This window comes from Felis catus, chromosome A1, assembly GCF_018350175.1.
Source record: "Felis catus isolate Fca126 chromosome A1, F.catus_Fca126_mat1.0, whole genome shotgun sequence".
Taxonomy (NCBI): Eukaryota; Metazoa; Chordata; class Mammalia; order Carnivora; family Felidae; genus Felis; species Felis catus.
Window position 1 is genome coordinate 182901091 of NC_058368.1, and position 6000 is coordinate 182907090.

Genomic DNA, 6000 nt, shown 5'->3' on the forward strand with positions numbered 1-6000 from the left:
AAAAAGAGGGAGAGAGAGAGAGAGAGCGCGCGCACGCACATGAGCAGGAGTGGGGCAGAGAGAGAGAGAGCCACAAAATCTGAAGCAGGCTCCAGGCTAGGAGCTGTCAGCACACAGCTGGATGTGGGGCTCAAACTCATGAACTGTGTGATCATGACCTAAGCCAAAGTTGGACGCTTAACCAATTGGGCCACCCAGGTGCCCCAGTAATCTCTCAAGTTTAAATTAATATTAAAGATCAGTAGAAATCAGGGGTGCCTGGGTGGCTCAGTCACCCGACTTCGGCTCAGGTCATGATCTCACGGTTCATGAGTTCAAGCCCCGGGTCGGGCTCTGTGCTGACAGCTCAAGCCTGGAGCCTGTTTCAGATTCTGTGTCTCCCTCTGTCTCTCTGACCCTCTCCCATTCATGCTCTGTCTGTCTCAAAAATAAACAAACGTCAAAAAAAATTCAGTAGAAATCATAGGGCACACTAAGTTTTTATGTAAAGAGACACTCCGTTAAGACTTGATTATGTAAAACGGTTTGAGGGTAACACAAACTTAAAGATGAAGAATTGAAATTTAACTGAAGCTTTTGAATATCATAGCTATTTTGGATAAGTTTGAATCTATATTGCTTCACAGTCTCATATGAGGAACAGCACGCAGTGCTTCTGCACAAAAATTTGTGAGGATCAAGTGAAAATATGCTAGAAACCACTCAGCACACAATGTAAGCAGCCACAAAATGTTGGCTCAATATGTTCTATGTAAATTTGATCTTAGCTGTAGTCAAAATTCTTTGATTCTCCCTTCCCAGGGGTGGGGGTGGGGTGAGGGTTCCTACTCCTTTCATTCTATGAACTTTTCATAAGCCCTCATCTGCTTGATCTCCTCATTTCCCACCTTCCCAGCTAAGAAGCCAGGGTCCCTCATCATCTCTCCTTTGCAAACACCCTTCCGTTCCTTGCCCTTCTCCAACTTTGATGCAGAGTTTGACAAGATCACATCCTGATAAGCTTCAACATTCCACCTACTCTACATCTGCACCCATGAAGCTAGCTGCAAGTGCCTAAAGGAAAGTTCCTGTTGTCACTAGTTGGTTTCACTTTAACTTTGTATACAGGAATTTCAAAATGAGTCCTTACTGCTGCAAGGCAATTAAGGGAAAACTTCTCAGCCCATTCACACTCTCTTAGTTACCTTTCTTCCTTAAACCCCTATTATCTCCTCCTCTGCCCTCACTTTCCACTGGTGACCTTGCTGGTTGTTGCACAAACCAACTAAGAACAATGTGAAGACCATCACCCAGACTATCACCATCATGCACCTACACCCTCTCCCTCTACATTCTTTTCCTGTTTCTCTTAATCTCCCATCTTTTAACTACAGGACTGTCTTTGGAACTGTGTAACTCACTTTCTTGATGAGCTCATCCATTTTCTCCATTTTAAAAACATCAATATGCCGACTCAGATTTATAGCTCTGGCTCAGGCCTCTCTTTGAAAGCTCAACATTGTCTGCCCACAGACACTAATGTATCCATACCAAAGGTGAACTTACACCAAAACCTATTATGTTAATAGGCGTCCCTATCTCAGTATATACAAAGGTCAGCTTTTCAGATGCTCACACCATCCTTCTCTTGCCTTTGTCTCTCACATCGTATATCCAATCCAGCAGAGGATAGCATTGGCTCTAACTTGAAATATATGCAGGGGCGTCTGGGTGGCTCAGTCGGTTGTGCATCCGACTTCAGCTCATGTAACGATCTCACGGTCTGTGAGTTCGAGCCCCACATCGGGCTCTGTGCTGACAGCTCAGAGCCTGGAGCCTGCTTCGGATTCTTTGTCTCCTTCTCTCTCTGACCCTCCCCCGTTCATGCTCTGTCTCTGTCTCAAAAATAAACATTAAAAACATTAATAAAAAAAGAAATATATGCAGACTTGGACAACTTCTTCCCAACTCCACTGTGAGGTCTACTCTGCTCTGAATCACCGTATTCTCTGGTGTAAACACTCTATAGCCTCCTTCCCCCCCAACTATTTCTCCCCTCACTGACCTATTTGCCATGTATTACTTTTCAAACTTAAATCATTTCACTCTTCAGTCTGATCTTACCAGAAACACCCCATTTCTCTCAGTTTAGAAGTAGTCTCCAAGGGTGTCTATACACTGGACCTATATACATGTACATCCTCATGTGTGGTTTTACTACTTGCTCACGCTGCTTGGACACATTGGCCTCTTGTTTTTCCTTTGACATGCCAAGCACACACACTTTAGGGCCTTTCCTCCAGCTGTTTCTCTCCCCGGAGTGGTCTTCTCCCAGATTATTTGCTTGGCTTACTGCCTCCATCCTATGTATTGCTTGTTCATTTTTGGTGGCCATGAAAAATCTCTGCTGCCAAACAATCCTGCCTTCATTTACCATCCTCTTTAGGTTGACACATGGGCTCTGCTTGTCCTACATGAACAAAGAATTGTCCAGGCTAAGTTGCTACTTAGATTGGTCTCCTCTCATGTTTATCTCTGTGAATATGCTGGCATAATGACAGGCGTTCTAATACCTCCATGTACTGTGTTCCAAGCGAATTTAGGGCAGGTACTTTGCATACATTATCCCCGATCCTCACAGCACCCCTATACAGTAGGTTTTAGCTTATCTATCCATCCATCAATTTACAGACCTATAGTAAGAGAGAGATACAGAGACAATCAGAATATTCCATGATATAAATAGGAGTTATTGTTTCATTCCAAGGTTGTAGGTGACTTTTTTCTTTCCTTTGTTTTTTTTGTATTCTCCAGTTATTATATACTCCCAAATTGTTTTTTTAGATAGACAAAATATTTTAAAAAGTGAAGTTTTAGAATTCTTGGCTATCTAAACCAGATTAGTAAGTCCAATAATGGGAAAACAACGGATTCTAAATTCTAGCACTTTCAATTCTATTTATTAAAACCAGGGTTCCAGCATACCTGCTTTCACAGATTACAGGACATCTATACTTCCCCTAAGTTTTCTTCAAAGCTTCTGTGCATTTGTCCTAATGCTCAACCATTTATGACCACAGGAGCTTATGATGACAAGGACTGGCTTGGGAAGGTAAAGTGGCAAGGGGAGGTGGGGAGGGTCCAACCTCAGCTATATTCTGTGACTTATTGGGCAAATCACTTAACCCTTTCAGGTCTCCTTTGTGTATTTCAGAGTTAGACTAGGTGACTTCCCATCTCCCTTCCAGCTCTAAAGCCTATGAAATAGCTGCCTCTTTCTCATCCCTGTCAATGCTGTCCTGGGAGGTCACCACTAAATAAACTGCAGTTGGAACATGGTAGACCTCAATTGTTTCTGAGTGAAAGAATGACTGTCCAGTAACTCTAAGGGACAAGAATGGCCAACCACAAACCCTTCGGCCATTGAACAGTCTTCCTCCCATCTCATCCCCTGGCTTCTGGACCTTAACAACGTAAACTGCTTAGGGTTCTGTGCGCCCCTCCCAAAGCATGTGTTTTAATTATTATAAATTATTCAATATATTTAAACAAACAAACACACAGAAAGATAGTTCACCCATTTCTCTATTCCCCTGTCTCTGGCAAGTACCAAACTGTTCTTTTTATCTATCAGTTTTTGATGTTGTTAAAGATTCCACATATAAAGCAGATCATAAGGTATTTTTATGGCTGTATTATATAGATACAGTTATAGATATATAGCTCACAATTTCTTTATCCATTCATCATTCATCATTTAGGTTGTTTCCACATCTTGGCTATTGTAAATCATGTGTAATAACACAGGAGTAGAGGTAACTTTTTAAGTTAGTATTTTTTTTTTATAGATCAATACCCAGAAGTAGAATTGCTGGATTATATGGCAGCTCTATTTTTTTTGAGAAGCCTCCATACTGTTTTCACGATGATTATACCAATTTTCATTCCCAGCAACAGTGCACAAGGTTTCTGTCTTCACATCCTTGCTAACACCCCTCCTGTTCTTTGCCCAGATTTCACTTTTTCAATGAGCCCCCCCACCCTTACTTTACTGCCAACTTCATCCCATGCCCTGGCATCTCCAATCTGCTATTATTTTTTTTCCCTTGCATCATCCTTGTTTATCAGTATGTCCACATCTCCATAATGTATACTCAGGAAAAACTGTAATCTTTACCTGCTTTTCTATCTGATACATTCTCAGTACCTAGAACAGAACCTAGAATATACTAAGACCTCAATAAACATATTTGAATAAATTTCCAAATATTTGTCTGCATACCTTTTCCTTAGTAACATATTAAGTGAATTTTCTAAATGAGACCTAATATGTACCGAGGTAAACATATAGCATATTAAACTTGACCATCCCAGTATTTGTTCTAATGGTTGATATTGCCCCTTAATTGCTGGCAGAAATTCTCAGTTTACATATGGCAGTTAATATAAAAAAAAAAAGAAAAGAAAAAAAATGAGATTAAGTCAATATTCCTTTACCTTAAGTATTTAAAAGGATGTAAAGTAAAATTTAGGAAAAAAAACCCTGCATTTTCTATTTCAAGAGGTTACGCTGATTGTTTATTATAGGAGCCACTAAGCAGTTGTTTTTAATTAACCAATTGTTTTTGAGAGAATGCATGTGTGCAAGTGGGGGAAGGGTAGAGAGCGATGGAGTAAGAGAAACCCAAACAGGCTCCATGCCCAGTGCAGAGCCCAATATGGGCCTTGATCCCACGACCTCGGGATCATGACCTGAGCTGATATCAAGAGTCAGATGCTTAACCAACTGAGCCACTCAGGTGCCCCAGGTAGTCACTAAGTAGTTTTAAAAAAATTACATCTGTAGCTCTTATAGACAAAATAAGAAATCAGCTTCGAAGGCTTGAGCTGATAAATTAATAAACTATTGGGTGGGACTTTTGACAGTTAATAATCTTTAATTAATTTCATCATTGTTTATCCTTCAAGAAAAAAAGTGGGTATTCATTCTTAGGTCATTATTTTATTTAACACAATGAACTTAAGTTTAAACTCTTGTGAGGGGCAAACCTTATTACATCCACCTCACAGATTAATAACATCTTGCACAAGGAGACTGAAGAAATGTAAAGGCCCCAAGCAATGAAAAATTACGGCCTCATCATTCCCCCAATCTTGTATTTAGTTGAAAATAGGAACATATTTGAATTAAGGATAAAGAATTCAAAGAATTTGTTTTCCCTATGTTGACAATTTTACTTAAATGACTTTTAAAAGTAGGTAATTTCACATAACATATGAATCTACCACTAAATTGAAGAAGTTTCCTCAAATCTTATGACCGACTCCCCTGGATTGCAATCTTACTTGTCTGCTCTTACACGGCGAGCCTGTTACTCAGATACCAACAGTTTTACACACATTTCTTAACAGGTTATTGGCTCTCGAGAGAAACATACAAGGATCTCCTCTTCCAATTTCTTTCGGGCATATCCAGCCTCTCCCCCTGCCCCGGCTGAGGTCAAATAAAACTTGCTCACACCAGCATGCTCAATGCATTAACTCATCAAATATTTTTGCTCTGCACATCAATCCCTACTTTGGGGAGCACCATGCTTTATACAAGAAAATCGATGTTCTTCTAAACCAAAGTTGCCAAACACGCTACTAACCTTGAGTAAATTTACCTTCAGCAGCGAGTCTCTTTCCTCATTTGTGACCAGCACCTTCCTTCTGAAGCTGGGGAAAACACCTTTATTATAAGCGCTCCCAGACACTTTATTTATAACACCTGGAGATTGTAGTCAATTAGCTACACACTGCAAGCAAAGCCCATCAGGTGTATTTTATAACTTTACATGCAGTGCAGTGATGAAAAGTATATATATCTATTTTTCCAGCTGAGGGGAGCAAAACTGAAGGCTAACAGGGAGAAAAAAGAAAGGAAGGAGACAAAAGCATTGTTTTTTGATGGTTCCACTATCCTGTTGATAACTAATAGAAAAAGGAACCTCAAAAGCTGCAATTCTTCCCCTACCCCAT

The 6000-nt window shown here is 40.2% G+C and overlaps 1 protein-coding gene across 1 annotated transcript in view; it reads right to left on the reverse strand.

Annotated features, from left to right (window-relative positions):
• TENM2 (teneurin transmembrane protein 2) overlaps positions 1–5710 on the reverse strand; it is a 2391334-nt gene extending 2385624 nt beyond the window's left edge. The window contains exon 1 of the mRNA XM_045040340.1: positions 5631–5710. The gene's annotated coding sequence lies outside the window, so the exon portion shown is untranslated. The remainder of the gene's footprint in view (positions 1–5630) is intronic.
• Positions 5711–6000: the final 290 nt, after the last annotated feature.